At 42.9% G+C, this 19,975-nt stretch overlaps 1 protein-coding gene across 2 annotated transcripts in view; it reads left to right on the forward strand.

The window, feature by feature from the left end:
* The first annotated feature begins 13,283 nt into the window (after window positions 1-13,283).
* The window catches only part of SEMA4B (semaphorin 4B), a 319,690-nt gene continuing 312,998 nt past the window's right edge, over window positions 13,284-19,975 (forward strand). For both annotated transcript variants that reach the window (XM_068275246.1, XM_068275248.1), the window contains exon 1: window positions 13,284-13,420. The gene's annotated coding sequence lies outside the window, so the exon portion shown is untranslated. The remainder of the gene's footprint in view (window positions 13,421-19,975) is intronic.

Here is a 19,975-nt window from a genome sequence, read left to right on the forward strand (position 1 = left end):
ATGTTTGGTGGATGATCCTGTTCTGCGTACACCTCTGCTCATGTAACCACAGAGAGGGGAAGTATTGATTAGTTATGTATCACTGAAAGACACTGAAGCAGTGTAATGCAGGTTTACTGTGCAATGCAGCTTGATCCAAAAATCTCATATCATCCATTTATCTCTTCACCTGTGAAAGAAGAGATAAATCCCAAATTATTTTTTTTTATAAAGTGGCGGCTGGATTTGCACTGGTTGAATGTCTGTCTGTGTTGCTAACTTTCAAGATAAATGTCCTTCATGCTATTCAGCAAAATAGGAACCAAGTCATGTACTCTGTTTTATAACAAGTGTTCTGAGCTTCTGGGGAATATTTACTATGGCCCGGTGCACACCAAAACCCGCTAGCAGATCCGCAAAATGCTAGCAGATTTTGAAACGCTTTTTCTTATTTTTCTGCAGCGTTTCAGCTAGCGTTTTGCGGTTTTGTGTAGCGTTTTTGGTGTAGTAGATTTCATGTATTGTTACAGTAAAGCTGTTACTGAACAGCTACTGTAACAAAAAACGCCTGGCAAACCGCTCTGAAGTGCCGTTTTTCAGAGCGGTTTGCGTTTTTCCTATACTTAACATTGAGGCAGAAACGCATCCGCAATCCAAAATCTGCAGCAGCCCGGGAGTATGCGTTTCTGCAAAACGCCTCCCGCTCTGGTGTGCACCAGCCCATTGAAATACATTACCCTAGCAGATCCGCACCCGCAAGCAGATCGCAAACCGCAGCGGAAACGCTCCGGTGTGCACTAGGCCTAAAAGATGATAAAATTGCCAAGCACTGGGAGTGCATACTGATGTGCAATTAGCGCAACCCGCACTACCTAGGTGTGTATGCGTTTTTAGGGTAACGTGCATTATGCTGTTTGCGTAGAGCGTGTTACTTGGGTAATACGGGTTGAGCTACTTGCACAACGTGCACTACACTAGTGTCTGTCCATTGTATGTTCCATCCATTGCAGTGACTGGACACAAAGTCACTACATGAATGAGAATTATGGCCACTTCGCAGAAGTCAGAATGTAACAGCAATGCTGCAATGCCATGTCCAATGCAGCAGACATGTCAGTGTATGCGCTGTCCACTGTACTGTCAGTGGTGCCCACAAGTAGTCTGCACTGTTTGTCAAAATGCTGGAAGCAAAGCAGCTCAATAGCCTAAGCTCAGACTCCTCCACTTTCCACTGTGCTCATCTGTGACTGTCATACATGATCACTGGTAGACAAAGTGTCATACATGATCACTGGTGGACAAAGTGTCTATATGAGGGCCACAGACCCAACATGGGCTTCAAACTTTTGTATCCATCTAAAATTAAAATTAAAGTTTAGCGATATAGCTAGAAAAAGAAGTTGTGGAAAGTACAGGACATAGATTTTCATGTTTCCACTTGCCCTAAACTCTGCTTTATTTTCTGCCAGTGGGGAGTGGACAAAGGCTGCCACCACCATGTAAAATATAGCTCTTTATTCAAAAATATTAAAAAGTCATCCAGTAAAAATGGCCACAGTGACAGCCCGCTGTTTCAAGCTTCCAGCGGGCTGCCTGTCACTGTGGCCATTTTTACTGGATGACTTTTTAGTATCTTTTGAATAAAGAGCTATATTTTACACGGTGGTGGCAGCCTTTGTGGACTTTGTTGCTTATAAGTCACGTGGTACTGTGGCTTGAGGCGTTCGCACACCACACGTCTTTTGTTCATGGGTGTTAGAGTGAAAACTGGGGAGAACTGAGGAGCGCACAGCGCCGAAGACTGGGGAGGGGCGAAAAATGGGCGTGGCCATGCCATTGTATGGGTGGAGCTAACGTAATGATGTAACAGCGAGGCATAAGAAAGCAGTGTTTACGCCATGATGTGGACAAACGAGACTTTGCATCATGGGTGTACAGAAACTGTGTGATGCTAATAGTATACCGTAACCACAAAGCAGCAAACATAGCCACCTATGACCATTAAATAATAAATGCAGTAACAGTTACCCCGGACACCAGAAAATAAACGCAATGGGCAACATGTCAGCACAAAATAAACGCAATGCGGGCAACATGTCAGTACAAAATAAACGCAATGCGGGCAAACATGTCAGTACAAAATTAACGCAATGCGGGCAAACATTTCACCAGAAAATTAACGCAATGCGGGCAAACATTTCACCAGAAAATTAACGCAATGCGGGCAAACATTTCACCAGAAAAGAAACGCAATGCGGGCAAACATTTCACCAGAAAAGAAACGCAATGCGGGCAAACATTTCACCAGAAAAGAAACGCAATGCGGGCAAACATTTCACCAGAAAAGAAACGCAATGCGGGCAAACATTTCACCAGAAAAGAAACGCAATGCGGGCAAACATTTCACCTGGAAAAAAAAACGCAATGCGGGCAAACATTTCACCAGAAAAGAAACGCAATGCGGGCAAACATTTTACCTGGAAAAGAAACGCAATGCGGGCAAACATTTCACCTGGAAAAGAAAGCATTTACTCACCTGGCAGAAGTCACCGGCCTCTGGCGCGCTGCTCCCGGGACCACCTTCCTCCTGAAGTCTCCCGCGCTGACAGCCTGGCAGAGCAGGGCTACGGCAAGATGGCGCCCGAAGCCCTGTACTGGAGACAAATAGTCTCCAGTACAGGGCTTCGGCAGCCATCTTTCCGTAGCCCTGCTCGCCTGCCGGTGTCGGAACAGGCACCGGAAGAGGAGGCTGGAGCGGGGTAGTGATGGGAATTCCGGCTCTTCTCAGAGAATCGGCTCTTCTGAATCGGCTCCCTTTAAAGAGCCGGCTCTTACGGCTCTGAATCGGCTCTTAATTAAATATCACTAGACACCACTCAGAATCGGATTAAAAGCCCCGCCCCCGTCTCCATGCCAACTCCAGACTACTTCTCTGACTGAGGCAATCCCTCCTGCTACTGCTCTGCTCCACCCCAAACACTCCTACAAGCTGCAAGAGGAGGACTACATTTCCCAGAATGCCTCAGCGCCCTTTATTACGGAGCAAAGCAGAGCTAAAAGGCTGAGGCATCGGCTCTTCTCAGAGTGAGCATCGGCTCCTCTGATTCACTTCAAAGAGCCGGCTCTTAGAGCCGGCTCGTTCGCGAACGACCCATCACTAGAGCGGGGCTGCGGGCAATGAACTGGCACGGCGTCTATAGACGCCGCTGCCAGTTCATAAGGATAGAGTGGCCAGAGTCCCGAGGCCGGGACATCCCGCTGCTGAAAGCGGGAAGTTTCCCGGGACCTCATGCAGCCTGGGACAGCGGACCCCGAATCCGGGACGTGTCCCGGGCAATCCGGGACGTCTGGTCACTCTAGTGTTCCCTCTCCCTGTGTGTATCCATTGGTGTGTGGACAGCGTCAGCTTTGTATATAATTTATAAAAAAAAGCCATCATAAGTACTTCCCTCCATGTTTGCATTGCAACACAAAACTATGATAGTTACTATAATCACTTACAAAACAGTCAAATGACTGAGTGAATGTAGCATTTATGGCTTTAGAACATCTCATGCAGCTAATGAAAAGTACTTTTTTATCTGTGGCATTAATATTTAACATTGGTCAGCTATGGAGTGTAGCAGGCAGGCAGGCATGGTGTGTAGCAGGCAGGCAGGCATGGATCCAGTGTGCCATGTAACAGCACAGCTGGGTATGTGGTGTGAAATGTGAGGAAGTGTTACCTAGTTAACAACACGCATGTATCACAGTGGGTTGATTCTGGCACATTTGTATGGTGTGAAAACATGAAATAACCTGGAATTGCATTTTATGTGCTCTAAGGAAGAAATCTACCAGACAGATGTCCTATTGGTGGATGCATTGTGTTTAATTCTTACTATATTGGTATATAGATAATTGCGGCCGGGGGAGAAAAACTCGAATTAATCAGATTCACTGAATTTCTTTTCCCTTTCTTTTTATTTTTTTTTACTAATAAAACTAGACGGTCATACAGGGGTTATGTTTTTTATACAAGCTACTTTTTCATTTGTTGAAGTCGATCGATGAAATTATCCACTTTTTGAATGAATAGACCAATTTCAATTGAATGAAATCAAGTTCCATTTGATTAGATGATTTATAGAAAGTTGATCTAATTTGAGTTCTATCCTTTTTATATTGATACTTATAACAGCAAAAATGTTGGGTTCATGTATGTTTATTACAACAAACATATTTTTTTAAAAGAAGGTGTATGGCCATGGCTCATACAATACCACTTATATCACTTCAACATAAACAATAAAGATACAAATGTAGATAGCACTGAAAAAAATAGATAACAGCAGTTGTGTGAAGACAATAGTAATGAAGACCAAGATAGTGATGTTGGGCCAGGACAGTTACAGACCAGGATAGTGAATGGGGGAACCAGGACAGTGGCAGACCAGGACAGTTCTGGTAGACCAGATTAGTGGCACTATGACGAATGGAACTATGGCAGACCAGGTCAGTGATGGGTGAGTGGAATAGTGGTAGGCCAAGATAATGATGGAAGAAACGACAACAATGGTAAACCGATAGTGATGCATGGAGCCAGGACTATGTCAGACCAGGGCAGTGATGGGCAACTGGAATAATGGCAGGCCAGGATATTGATGGAGGGAACAAGGGTAATGGTAAACCAGGATAGTGGTGGGAGGAACCAAGACAATGGCAGACCAGGACAGTGCTTATGGATCAAAATAGTGGCAGGACAAAATATTGATGGAGAATGCAGATTGCATATGTGGAAAATGACACTTTGGCCCTGATTCACAAAGCGGTGATAACTCAGTTATCACGCCTAAAAGACTTTAGGCGTGATAAGCCGTGCAAAGCTGAGTTATCACCGATTTGTGCTGCTCTTCGCGCGAAGCTCCCGCGCGCAAAGTTTTGCGCGCGTAGCGCACCGCGCTGCGCGCGCAAAGTCCCATAGGGCTCAATGGACGCTGCGCGCGAAGCATGGTACACTGCGCGCGCAGCGCGGTGCGCTACGTGCGAGTTTCTTTTTATCACGCCTAAACTGAGTTTAGGCGTGATAAAGGGCTTTTCACAGGCGTGCAAACACTTTGCACCGCTTTGTGAATCAAGCCCTTTGACTATTAGAAATAGGAAGAGGAATTTGGGGATGCATGGAAGTGTCATAATATTTAGAAAAAGAACTGGACCACTGCTGTCTCTGTTCCCAGTGTCGGACTGGGAGGTGGAAAAGCTGAGGAAATCCACCTGCTGGCCAAGCAGCAGAAACCCTGTGTTATCACTCCCAATAGAAACCTGCAGCAAGTCTTCACTGTGAGCAGCAACACCTGATTACTGCTGCTTGGCCAGCAAGTGGATTTCCTCAGCTTTGCCACCGCCCAGTCCAACACTGTCTGTTCCTACTTAACGTTAGGGACTAATGTATTATTTGTACAAGCTGGCTGTAAAAGATATGAATTTTTTTCTATTTATATATATATATATCCTATATAATAATGAGCCTGTGTCGCTGCATCCAGCAGTTATGCAGCGTCCCTGTGTCCCTGTTATTTTGTTACTGCACATGTGCGCGGTAACGGACAGCTGGAAAGACCAGGGAGCGAGGTGGGCGGGCAGTTGCGTGCGCGCGGTGGGTGCGCGCGCATGCGTAGTGACTGGCAGCGGCGGTAAAAAAAAGACCTAGAGCCCATTTAACGGGCTTGGGTCTACTAATTATATATATATATATATATATATATATATATATATATATATATATATATATATATATATATATATATATATATATATATATATATATATATATATATATATATATTATCTTCATAATATTATGGATGCGAAAGTTTGGATGTTTGTTACTCAATCACGCAACAATGGCTCAACGGATTTCAATGAAACTGGCGCACACACACATAGGGCTTGATTCACAAAAGGGTGCTAACTTAGTTAGCATGCCTAAAGCCCTTTAGGACGCACAAAGTTTAATGTGCTAAGTTAGCGTGCGCAAAGTTTAGCGGTGCGCGCGAAACTTTGCGCCTAAAACGTCACACCGGGTGCGCCTGAAACATCGGTCGGTGTGCCATTTCGGGCACAGCTGGTGCTACGTTTTAGGCGCACCCAGTGCAACGTTTTAGTCGCACCAGGTGCGACGTTTCGCACACACCGCGCAGCGCCAAACTTTGCACGCGATCAATAAAAGCTTTGGGCGCGCTAACTGCTTAGCACCCTAGTTAGCACCCTTTTGTGAATCGAGCCCATGGTATGTTATCTGGAATAATATATAGGATACTTTTTATCTCCATAACCAAAAAGTGGGCAGAGACAAATACAAATTATACTGGGAAAATGTAAACTGCAGCCATTCTTACACTGTTTATGGTAGGGTTCTCAAACTTTGCACAGTTGGTCACTGGGTGACTGGGATTAATAATCAGAAAAGTGGGTGGAGCCTACAAAGCCTAATCAAAATTCACCTTTTGATTTTAAAGGGGAATATTTAATTGCTGCCATTCTTGCACTGTTAACGGCACAAGCCTCAAACCTGGTACAGTTGGTCATTGGGTGACTGGGGTTCAAATTCATAAAGGGGGTGGGCCACAAATAGCCAATCAGATTTGTTTCATTTCAATGTAAATTATTGATGCCAAAGACTGCAAAGCTCACAAACCATTGAGTAATTGTGTGTTAGAAAAAGGGTTAGAAAAAGTGGGCAGAGCCAATACCAGCCAAATACATACTCGGGCAACACCGGGCCATCAGTTAGTGTATATATTTGACCTACAAATCAGTGCACAAGACCTGGCCGACCTACATCTCTGATCTGGTCCACAGGCACATACCAGCCCGCCCCCTCCGATCCTCCAATGACCTGCGCCTAGTCACACCACGCATACCTCAGTCCCATGCACGATTGCAGGACTTCACTAGAGCTGCCCCCACTCTGTGGAACTCTCTCCTACTCTCTCCTACCAGACTTGCCCCCACCTTTAATACCTTCACACAAGCTCGCAAGACTCACCTTTTCATGCTCGCATACCCCCTACACCAACACTATAATACGTTCTTTTAGACACCCTCTCAACAGATGCACCTATTGTCTCCACCCCCACCTTTTAGATTTTAAGCCTCTGGCAGGGCCCTCCTCCCTAGTGTTTCCAGCTTGATTATGCAATCTTACTGTCAATCACCCCTCTTGTGGACTAGAACCGTCTCGATTTTGAAATATGTCACTGTATTGTTATCAAATCATTTGCATGATCTTGTTTTGTTGTGAGTTGCCTGTATGTCCTCCCTTGTATGTTAACCCATTTATCTATTGTGCAGCGCTGCGTAATATGTTGGCGCTTTATAAATACAATAAATAATAATAATATTTGAGACAATCATTTTTATCTAGGGACCTTGATATATACTTGCTTACGTTTTTATTTTCAGAGGGACAGAACAAAAGAAACAGGTAAACTTTCTTCAGTAAAAAAAAGTTTATTGTAAACCTCTATGAGGCCTGGAACCCACTACAAATCGCTATCGCTAATCACAATCGCTAGCGTTTTGTATGAGCGGTTTGTAAGCGATTTCATAAGCGTTTTCGGTACACTTAAAAAGTGTAATCAATTTTCCAGCGATTGTGTAGCGATTAGCGGTTTAAATTCTAATTGGTCCTTTCAATTCATTTTAATTTTGTTACAGAGTGCAGTAACTTCAAAATGCTAGCAAAATCGCTCTGTGCAGGTTTTGATAAGCGATTATGCCAGTGTTTATATACTTTACATTGCAGAAACGCTAACTGCTAACGCTAAAAATGCTGCATGTCCTGCGTTTTGCGATTTGGTAATCGCAATCGCTCCAGTGGAATTTGGCCCGTCCATTAACATTAGCTGAGCATTTAGGCAAATCGCTAACGGTTTGAATCACTCCCTAAACGCTTAGAAAATCGCTCTAGTGGGTTTGAGCCCTGAAGTGATACCCAGTTGATTCTGCCAAACTGTCTTCTGCACCTGCTTTATTCTCATTTCTTTTTCTCTGGCCATTTGCAAGATTCCAGTCATACAAACTACACTAATATCCTTACAGTAGTTTTTACTCACTAGAGCCCCATGATCAAAAACTGCCATCCATTGATTTTTTTTTCTCTGTCAGCTGCTCTGCTTTGTACTCTGCTGACTCCTGTAGGGAGTGTCAGGTTACCACATGATGCCGCAGTTGTCCTGTGTTCACAAGTTATTGATTTTGGTTGCACAGATGCGTGTCTGAGGATTCACCCGTGTCATTTCCTTCTAATTTTTACAAAGCAAGTTTCAAAGTTCACCGATGATTCTTTATGGAATTGGGTAACTGCAGAGAGGTAGTTTCTGAAAACAGTGACGTGAAAGTGCATTGCTGATTGATGTGAGACTGACATCTTATAAAGCGAAATATAACCCTGCATTTCAACTTTGCTCTAAAACATTATTTACAGTATATTATATGCAACCAGCATTTTTTTTTTACTAGACCAGCATTGGAAGGGTTACACAGAGCTTTAAAGTTCCTGGAGAGAAGTGCAAACGCATCCAAAGCTTACATAGATACATTTTGTTTACATAAATGTATCTAAGTGTGGAATGTGACCCACTCTCTCTGACTGAGAAGGAGCTGGAGGACAGCCAAACAGTGTGTGACATTTATCACTTGTTACATTCTATTTAGTTAAATGTATCTATCTGAACTTCTGCATATCTCTCCACGGAACTTTAAACCTCTGTGTTTAACCCTTCCAATGCTGGTCTAGTAAAAAAAAAATGCTGGTTGCATATAATACGCTGTAAATAATGTTTTAGAGCAAAGTTGAAATGCAGGGTTATATTCCGCTTTAAATAGGTCCCCTTCTCTTATTCTCACCTTATCGACTTTTCGGTATTTTCCAAGCAAACAAGTGCATACAAGGCATTCTATAGAGCAGAGATGGAATAAGATGTAATGGGGTCCTAGATAAGGTAGTAGAATTGAGGCCCCCTTGTGGTGCTTTTGGTAAGCTGAAGTAGAGAAAGGTCAGAGAAGGTGGCCCCTTGACACCCAATAGGCCCCAGGCACCTGCCTAGGTTGCCTGGTGGATAATCCTGCATTGTTATATAGAGAGTGAAAATAGAGAAGGGACAAATTCACAAAACTTTGGTAACCTTGCAGCACGCAGGCAGTGTACAGCAATTTTTCCATTACTTACTCTAAGTGGGCGCAGTGGTCTGCAAGCAATGTCTCTGCGGTGTTGCGACATTTCTGCACTGTGCATGCCGGTGACATTAGAGGCTTCCGTTTCCAAGGTTTACTGAGGGTTAGATGACCATTGAGAGGAGGTGATTTCTAGAGGTTTCTCCTCAGAAGTGAGGTATTCTGGATCTTTAGGATTTAGTCCCCTATGGTTTTTATTAATGCAACATGGGATATAAACCTGCTCTACGATGTATAATATGTACTTTGTGTATTTTTGTTTTCCTCCTGTTTTACTTTATTTTTCCTAGATCTTTAATATATGTGTATATGTTCTCTTATTATGGGATGCATTTATATTTGAGAGAGAGGTCCCCTTTAGATTGTGTACACTTAGGGGTGGAATTCCACCCAGTCTATAATGAACACACCTGATGTGATGCTGAGCTATGACTAAGAGCTTACTGCTACCTGATACAGGCCAGCTGTCTGTGTGATGTCTGGATTCTAAATAACGTTGTCGAGTGCTTTTACCCCCATTTGGTTTGAGCAGTCCATTTACTACAGATTACCCTGACAAGGTAGTACATGCTGCACAATCAGCGCAACCTGTGTTACCTATGTGTTGCTGGTGTAATGTGCGCTCTGCTAACAGCTCCCTGCACATGGCAGTTTTACTGCTGGTTAGTGGATATGGCCCAATGTCTTTTAAAGTGTAAGGCAGGGAACACACTTGACTGTTTTCGTGCGCGTTTTCTGCACAGAAAAACTGAGAACTCATGTTAATCAATGTGCTAGTCCACACTTAATATGTTGTTCGCGCGCAGAAAAAAAACTGACATTCTGCATCCTGATTCTGCACATTTTGTCAGTTTTCTCTATCAATTACATCTGCTGCTGTGAAAAAACGCACGTGTTTTCCTGCATAGAAACACACTTGGTGTGCAGAAAAAGTATGCAGGAAAACGCGCGCAGAAAACTGAAAGACAAGTGTGTTTCCTGCCTAATGCATTCAGGGCCCTTTTCCACTAGCAATCGCTAGCGTTCACGCTGAACGCTAGCGATTGCTGAATCGCAATTACCGGCAATTCCCCGACGTTCGCGGCCGCGATTTTGCTATGCTATGCACTGCATAGAGAAATCGCGGCAAATATCGCTCCGCCGCGCGTTTGCGTTCCCGCCAAAAACGAATCGCGGTAGTGGAAATGACCTACCGCGATTCCTATGTTAAAAAGCAAACCGTAGCGATTGTAAAATCGCTAGCGGTTTGCGTTTTTGCGATTCAGCCAGCGCAAACGCGCTGGTGGAAAAGGGCTCTCAGGGTTTGTTTATTCTTTTCTTAAATTATAAATAAGACAATTTTGGCTTTATATTTATCATTTCATGCATTGTGCTAAGTGTAGCGGAGAGCTCAGAGGGAAGGTACAGAGCACAGTCTGGATAATCACATTGTCAGTCCAATAGGTGAAGTGCAGAAGTCAGACCTCCTACAGGTGGACTGAACACACTGTGTGAGTCTGTGCCCAGGCTGGTGTGAGCTGCCAGTCCTGCACAATGGCTATGAACACTGCTGCTCTGCAACTACAGTACATAAAAGGAGAGCATACTGTGTGGCCCAGGCTGGTGCGGAGAAAATGAGCAGCAGATGAGTGGTGTCACAAGGCATACATCTATAGGAACCCTGAAGGGGATGGAGAAATAAAAAGCCCTCGCTCTTTGAATTCCCTTTTTGTGCTACTGAAGATATTCTTGGCTTACAACTACCTATTAAGAACACTGGCGGCCCACTCTGGATAGTTTAAATAAAATGTGAGAATAAAGGTAGACCCTTCATTCAGTACCGAGAGGATATCAAGTGTGAGGAAGCCACATTAGTCAGATATAGTAACTCACAAAAGTCAGTACATCTCTCACATTTTTGTAAATATTTGATTATATCTTTTCATGGGACAACACTGAATGTAGGACACTTTAATACAGTGTAAAGTAGTACAGCTTGTATAACATTGTTGTCCAATCAAAATAGCTCAACATACCACACAGCCATTAATGTCTAAACCACTGGCAACAAAAGTGAGTACACCCCTAAGTGAAGAATGTCACAATTGTGCCCAGTGTGTCAATATTTTACGTGCCCACCGTTGTTTTCCAGCACTGCCTCAACTCTCTTGGGCATGAAGTTCACTAGAGCTTCACAGGTTGCCACTGGAATCCTCTTCCACTCCTCCATGATCATGAAGCTGGTGGATGTTAGAGAGTCCTTGCGCTCCTCCACCTTCCATTTGAGGATGCCCCACAGATGCTCACTAGGGTTTAGGCCTGGAGACCTGCTTGGCCAGTGCAGAACATTTACCTTCAGTTTCTTTAGCAAGACAGATGTTTGGGCCGATTATCATGTTGATATACTGCCCTGCGGCCCAGTTTCCAAAGGAAGGTGATCATTCTCTGCTTTAGTATGTCACATTACATGCTGCCATTCATGATTCCCTGAACTGTAGCTCCCCAGTGCCATCAGCACTCATGCAGCCTCAAACCATGACACTCCCACCACCATACTTGACTGTAGGCAAGACACACTTGTCTTTGAACTCCACATCTGGTATCCACCACACACGCTTGATACCATCTGAACCAAAAAAGTTTATTTTGGTCTCATCAGACTACACGACATGGTTCCAGTAATCAATGTCCTTAGCCTGCGTTCCTTCAACAAGCTGTACGCTTTCTTGTGCATTTTCTTTGGAAGAGGCTTTCTTCTGTGAAAACAGTCATGTATACCCATGTCATGGAGGGTGGCGTATGGTCTGGGCACTGGCAGGCTCACCCACTACCACTTAAACCTCTGCAGCAATTTTGCTGGCACTGATACATCTATTTGCAAAAAACAACTTCTGGATATGACACTGAGCCCTCAACTTCCTTGGTGTATCATGGCGAGGCCAGTTCTGAGTGGAACCGGTCATGTTAAACTGCTGTATGGTCTTGCTCACCATTTACTCCTGAGACTTTGTAACAGTAATGAATAACATGACCACGGGGAGAGAAAATGTCTAATTGGAGAGAATTTTGACATTCTTCCCTTAGGGGGCGTACTCACTTTTGTAACCAGCGGTTCAGACATGAATGGCCACGTGTTGCGTTATTTTGATAGGACAACAAATTTACACTGTTATACAAGCTGCACACTGACTACTTTACATTATATCAAAGTGTCATATCTTTAGTGTTGTACCATAAAAAAATATGAGCACATTGAATCCAGCACAGGAGATTTTGGCCGCAGTCGGCGCCACCAGAGACCGTAATAGGAATTATGGCTACAGCGGCGCGCACAGAGTAACTTTGGCGCTGTCAGGAGACTGAGCTGAAGTTACATTTAAAACACTGTAATTCGGCCGCCAGCAGCAGCTTGAACCTGAATTACATCATTCCCCACCATCCACGTGGACCTGGAGAGGGGAACAGTAATTAACGCCGCTGGGACTTGTGCAGCAGCAATATAAGCCATATATCGGCTTTATCCTGCGCCCAAGTCTCCCGGCGGCCAGTACATATGTATGTGAAAAAATATAATAATATATTCACAACAATGTGAGAGGTGTGCTTACTTTTGTGAGATACTGTATATTAGAATCATTGGGAGCATTTTTTACCTTGTTTATATTTTTATGAACACCCCAATGGCCATGCTGCCAAATGCCTACCCATAGTGAATCCATTGACCTGTAAGGGGTAACTTCCATTTTTGTATTTGCATAATAACAATTCTAGTGATATGATTGTATGATACAGAGACACCTTGCATTTCATGCTTTGTTTAGCTAGTCCATAGCTGCTCTCTGCTCTCTTTTCTGTAAGACCGGTATTTTATACAGCATCTTTTACATCACTACGGCAAGGAAAGGGTCTTCCATGCTTCCGAATCCCAAAGGAACATCGAGAAAAAGCATGTTACATAGACTCACTGCGAGACAATCCCTAGTCCCCTCCTCCCTGCCTCTCCACCTCCCTCCTTTTACCATTAGACTGCTAGTTTAACATAAGCCTTGCTTTAATGTCATGTCTTATACCAGCAGCCCAGCCCATTTTCTCTTGTCTCCATCCTTTAATCATCTTGTCTCCCACCTGCTAGAAGAGGCTTCCTGTGCAGAGCACGTTGGCTGATCCCCCCCCACCACCACCACTCCTTCAGCATCCTGCATCAGGAATAACGGAATCACCTAGTGCATGAAGCAGCATGTGACTGGTAAGAGAACGTATTCCTGTTCCTTTAAATGTTTCTTCATGTCTAAGTGCCTTTGTGTAATGATTGCCTGGTCCGCTGTGTAGGGAATAGCTACTTGATTGTGTTAGTGTAGCAGGGATTCTGCTCATCGTACAGAGCTGGTTCATGTGTTAGATGCACGGGAGACTATAGAAAGTCTATAGACACATGACAACCACGGTACATGCCTAAGACCATCAGCTATACCTGTACCACAAGCTCACTGTAAACGTTTTTACATGCATTTGGATAAAACTGTGTAATAGCAATACATGTGCATTATGGTACTTCTGTATAAAAAAAATATATTGAAGGTATACTTTTTGAAATCCAGGTTATAATACAGGTGAGTGCAGGAGGCACACAGAGCACAGGTCAGATATTCAGAAGAGACCTGGGATTCCCCATGCTCTAAGATTACAAGGCAGAAATATAGCATTGTCTATTCTTGGGTTGGGCATCCTTAACCAGGTGTTAGTAAACTATATTTCCCATAATGCACAGCTGCTAACACACCAGACGTCTCCCACTGAGATAATTTATTGGCTCCGCTATATTTGTGAAATTTTACAGCCATGTATTGTATAGTATCATATATTATGTACGATATAGGTGTAATACAGTTATTATAACCATTGCATTGATGGGTGAAATGATTTCTTACCATAATTTAATGAGTAGCCATGTATATAGCGTACCCTGTGCCAATCAGATATTTGGCTGGATTTATTAATGAAGACCGTTGTCTGAGTGCTTGCAATAAGATAGGTTATATTGATGTAAAATACCAATGTGCAATAATCTGACTGCGTAAAGATTAGAAGCTATTCCAATTAACCGTCCAGTATCAGAACCTGTGAGGTGCCCATCAGTGATACAATCTGGATTGGCCAATCTTACTAAATCTGTGTAGTAGAAGGGGCAAGCTCAGTGAATGTTCTTCAAATAGATATTTTAGCTAGTCCCTTATGGACATTAAGGATTCAATTCTACAGACAATCAATCGTTTCCAATCATCGTTATGATTTTGCCCACTAACAAAAACCTGCTAACCATTCAATCAGAAGAATGCAATAGATCAATTTTTCAAATCGATCTCATAAATATGATCGATTTGATTAGTGGGTTAACGGCCGCTAGTGAGCATAACAATGATTGGAAACAGTAGATCGTCCGAAGGATTGTATCGTTAAAGGCCACCTTTACATAGAAGTGGTAAGATTGTACAAACAAGATTGTATCATTAGTGGGCACTGTGTGTATGAGACATTTTCAGCCAATTCTCCCTTTTTTGTTGTTGACAGAGAAAAAGTGAGCCAGCTTACATCAAACTATTGTGTCTCTGTTCAGATTACCTTCCCCAGTGAGTGTGCATGGGAGGATGAAACTGTATTTTACTGAGCTCTGACCTTTGATAGAGACCCCCATAAAGACTCTAATTGGTACTTTGAACTGTACAGAAATACTGTTGGTCCTGGATAAATGAAAGCCACAACTTGATGTCTGCTCAGCTCCTTTCCGCAGTTCAGACACTTGTGTTAGTACTGCTTGCTTGGCGTTACCTGTTTCTCTAAATCCACTTTCTCTGCGGTTATTTTTAACTTTAATTTAGCTTGACACTAGAAAATCCATTGTCAGTGCTGCGTGAGCCAGCGGATCACACAAACAGGATTTCCTAGCGGAGATAGGGGGAATCTCCTTTCATATCAAGAAAGCGTGGAAATCTGAATGAAATAATGATCCTTTTACATCTTGTCTTTAAATTAATACCATCAATCTAATGCAGATGACAACCAAAGAAGCAATGGATGGGATAAGAGGACTGTGAGGGTGAAATCACATTATTCTTTCCACTGGTACCATATGTAGTGCTGGTAAAACGAGTGCCGAGGACGGGGATTCCTGTATTTTCAGCTGCTGCTGCAGGCTGCGATTCTACAGCAGATCTCGTGCTGTTCTCAATGTCAGGTGCGGTAACCATGGAGAGAGCTGGAACAAAAACCAGAAGAGATGAGGGTGGGGTATTGGATTCCAGAAGTCCTTTATAAACATACAGTGCTATTTCTACACACATCATGCTGACACAACTACTCTGCTCACCCAAACTGTGACCCTGTAACTGATCTCTTGCTGGGAGCTAAGGGACTTCTTCTTATTGCCAGCTATTTTTCTCTATAATAAGACATTTCATAGCACAGTGTTGCTTGTGTGGAAAATGGCAATTACATTGTATTTGCAGTTTTAATAACAGTCTGTTCTAAATTTAAAGGACTACTCCAGCGAAAAAAGTAAGCAATTAAAATCTGACAGAACCGACAGGTTTTGGACTAGTCCATCTTCTTATGGGGGATTCTAAGGCATGGGCGTAACAATCAAGCCTGCAGCCCCTGCCATCACAGGGGGGCCCAGAGGCTCTGGGGGCCATGTGCAGGAGCGTGTGTTATTTTTTTTTCTGCTCCTAGATGCTGCTTCACAGCAGAACACTCTCTCTTCTGCCATTCACCGGATCCCGATCATGTGGGGTTTGCGGACCAAGGGGGCCACATGATATCATTTTTGCAGGGGGGCCCTATTAAAGAGGAACTCCAGTGAAAATAATGTAATAAACAAGTGCTTCATTTTTACAATAATTATGTATAAATGATTTAGTCAGTGTTTTCCCATTGTAAAATCTTTCTTCTCCCTGATTTACATTCTGACATTTACCACATGGTGACATTTTTACTGCTGGCAGGTGATGTCAGTGGAAGGAGATGCTGCTTGCTTTTTTGGCAGTTGGATCCAGCTGTAAACAGCTGTTATTTCCCACAATGCAATGGGGTTCACAGACAGAAGGTCCTGACATCCCACTGTGGGAGGGGTTTCACCACAAAATCAGACATGCAGAGCCCCCTGATGATCCGTTTGAGAAAAGGAAAAGATATCTCATGAGAAAGGGGGTATCCGCTACTGATTGGGATGAAGTTCAATTCTTGGTCATGGTTTCTCTTTTAGATACGCCCCTGTTCTCAGAGTTTTCATAAGCACAAACAGCAGTTGCTAAGTCCATCTGCCGTTAGGGAGGCTGGCTGGTATATTACTATTTCGGCAGTTAGACTTGGCAACTGCCATGAAAACAAACAAAATCTTGAGAGTCCCCCATGGGGAGTTGGAGTAGTCCAAAACTTGTCAGTTCTGTCAGATTTTAACTGCTTACTTTTTCAGCTGGAGTGGTCCTTAAAGGTTTTGATTTGCGCACCTCCCTTTAACTCTTTTTGGGCACTTCTTAAAGAGGATACAGCAATGCTTTTGTGTTAGAACTATGTTGCTCTGGTTGGATTATTCTAATTCTAGAGGTTATGCTCAAATCTTTCTCTGTGTGGGGTACATCATGAAAAGCACAACTAGTGGAACTTGAGAGGTGTTAATGGATAGCAGTCAGTCCCATCAACAGTTGGCTTGCACTCACTTTCTAATATCAGGGGAAAGCCAAAGCTGGAATTTAATTAGTTCCAGTGGACGACACCTCTCATTTGAACTTTCTTCATATTTATAGGCTATCATAAGTGATACTACATCTGGTATAACTCCAACCAGACTTATTTATTATCATTGTAAAAAGTCAGATCCAAGTTGCCATTACAGGTCGTCCCCTACTTGAAAATGACTCAATGTACAACATTTTATACATACAAAGTTGTCTCCCTGAACAAAATATATACTGTACTACTGTTTATATTATGATATATTTCTGTTAATATTTTACACATTGTAGTATTGTATAAATTGTTGTAAGTAATTTAACCCTTTAGCAGCCAAATTACTTAGAGGCTTTCAAGTGCTCCAGGCCTATTTATTTTAGCACCTTTGTATTTCTTATTTTTTTTTATTTCCTTTATTTTAATTAGTATTGCTGTAATGTGTATTTTTAGCCCCCTGTCACAAGGTGGCAGTGTGAAACAATAACAGCTTTCAGTTTCTAGATTTTCTGCCAACAGAGAGGCATCAAAGCATTCCAAGAATTTACAGCACAACCAGTTCTGCTGACTGAGGCCAAAAGCAATGCACTTATCTCCCACGAGATAACTTTATTGAAGCTGCTAATGGGTTAAAGCACACCTAAATTGGACCAAAAAAGTAGTTTTTTACTGACCTGTGACCTCTTCCAGCCCCATTGTCATTCAGTTTGCTTAGTGTCCTCCGAGTCCTCTCAGTTGGGCCACTGCTCCCTCTGATCCGCAACTGGAACTCCAGACACGGGCTACTGAGCATTCACGGTCCTGTCAGCATGCCTCCTCGATCGCGCACCCATCACTGGGAGAGTTCTGCGCATGCACAGCAAACCATGTATCCACATTTCGCTATATTATGTGTAACACAGGAGGACTAAACTTACACACAAATTCAACTCACAAGCAATCTCCTGGAACAGAGCCTGTTTGTAAGTAGGGGCCCTGCTTTAGTAAGAAGTAGAGAAATGAAGAAAAACTAAAGCAAGCATGATTTCACTTCCTCTAGGCCTATAAAATGCCCATAATTTTCATCTGAATTAAACGGAAAAAAAAAAGATATACCAGGGACACAATCCCTCCTTGATGAGCAGTCCCTGCAGCACAGACAGGATATCTGATTAAGGATATCATGACTCATGGTGAGCTCCTTGGAGAGGAACTCTGTGCGTACTAATGAGCTTTTCTGTCCACTCATACTTACTGATAGAAATTGTGTATGGAAGATTGTAATGATCTGGAAAAAATAATTCATTCTGGGAATAAAAGATTCCATTCTGAGGATGGTAGCAATGGTGGAAAAGAGAAACTTGGGCCAAATATTTTAATAAGAAGTATAATTATAACTAATACCTTCTGTATAAAGCACACAGCATAGTGTGCCTGATCCTGGGCTGATAGAAGGTAAGCAATCCTCCAGTCCTGGGCTGGCCTTGATTAAAGCCATCTAGAATGGGATGGGAAGGGGGCGGGGGATTTGCTACCCTTCCCTGGACCTGTATACTGTACCCGTGTGACAAGATAGAAACTGGTCTAAGCAGGCTAGCACTGACAGGATTGCAGTCCCACATCCATGAACTCCTGTTTCAGCCACCGTGGTCCATTATGGCCCCAACAAGAGTTGCAAACATTTGCTACCTACATTGCTGCTCATAATTATTCATACCCCTGGAAATTTTTGACTTAAAGTTACTTTTATTCAACTAGCAAGTAATTTTTTGACGGGAAATGACATAAGGGTCTCCCAAAAGATAATAAGACAATGTACCAGAGGCATTATTGTGGGAGAAATTAATGTCTCCGCTTTTATTTACATTTGAGCAAAAAGGGGCCAGACCAAAATTATTCATACCTTTCTCAATAATCAATAGAAAAGCGTTTATTGGCTATTACAGCTATCAAACGCTTCCTATAATTGCAGACCAGCTTTTTGCATGTCTCCACAGGTATTTTTGCCCATTTATCTTTAGAAATGAACTCCAAATGTTTCAAAATGTTCCAAAATTTACTTTAAGTCAAAATTTGCCAGGGGTATGAATAACTATGGGCAGCACTGTAACAGTAGAAGGAAATGGCAGCGCTTCCAAACAGACGCTGCACCTGAATTGACTACCTGCACAAGTATGCAGAGCTCGACTAACGGGCAGGTTACACACCTTGCATTCAAAACAGGTACAGTAAAGGGGGCGTTAGCTTCAGCATAAGTTGTGCACAAATTATCCCTAATAGACTCTCCTACGGTGGTGACGTGCCCCAACAGGAGAGAAACTAACCACTAATCTAGCAGTGAAACATATCAAAAAGTGAAGCATGTTCAAACAATGAAAATTGTCCAAAAAAGGAAAAAAAAAGGGGTTAAAACCTCAAACTAATGTAACAGTGAAGCATATTCAGCAGTGAAACATATCCAACAGTGAACCCTAGCTAGTCTAAAATTAAAATCATAATCCTTACCTGGTGCAGCTAGCCATAAATGGTATACACATTTGTTCAAAAGACAGCAAGCAATGAGCAGCGCTCACAGGCTGCAAGTGAAGTGAAAGCTCCAGAGATATGCCCAGCCCCTTGGGGCTAAATACACACCTTGAATACAAATCAGATGCAAATTATGTGCTAACACTAATCTAAATTCTAAAATTTGAATGCAAGCTGACACCCATGGAGGCAGCTAGCCTGAAGTATACTTAAATTTTGTACAGCAGAAGGAAATGGCAGCGCTTCCAAACAGACGCTGCACCTGAATTGACTACCTGCACAAGTATGCAGAGCTCGACTAACGGGCAGGTTACAATGGGCAGGTTTGAATGCAAGGTGTGTAACCTGCCCGTTAGTCGAGCTCTGCATACTTGTGCAGGTAGTCAATTAAGGTGCAGCGTCTGTTTGGAAGCGCTGCCATTTCCTTCTGCTGTACAAAATTTAAGTATACTTCAGGCTAGCTGCCTCCAGGGGTGTCAGCTTGCATTCAAATTTTAGAATTTAGATTAGTGTTAGCACATAATTTGCATCTGATTTGTATTCAAGGTGTGTATTTAGCCCCAAGGGGCTGGGC

The sequence above is a fragment of the Hyperolius riggenbachi genome, chromosome 3 (assembly GCF_040937935.1).
Source record: "Hyperolius riggenbachi isolate aHypRig1 chromosome 3, aHypRig1.pri, whole genome shotgun sequence".
Taxonomy (NCBI): domain Eukaryota; kingdom Metazoa; phylum Chordata; class Amphibia; order Anura; family Hyperoliidae; genus Hyperolius; species Hyperolius riggenbachi.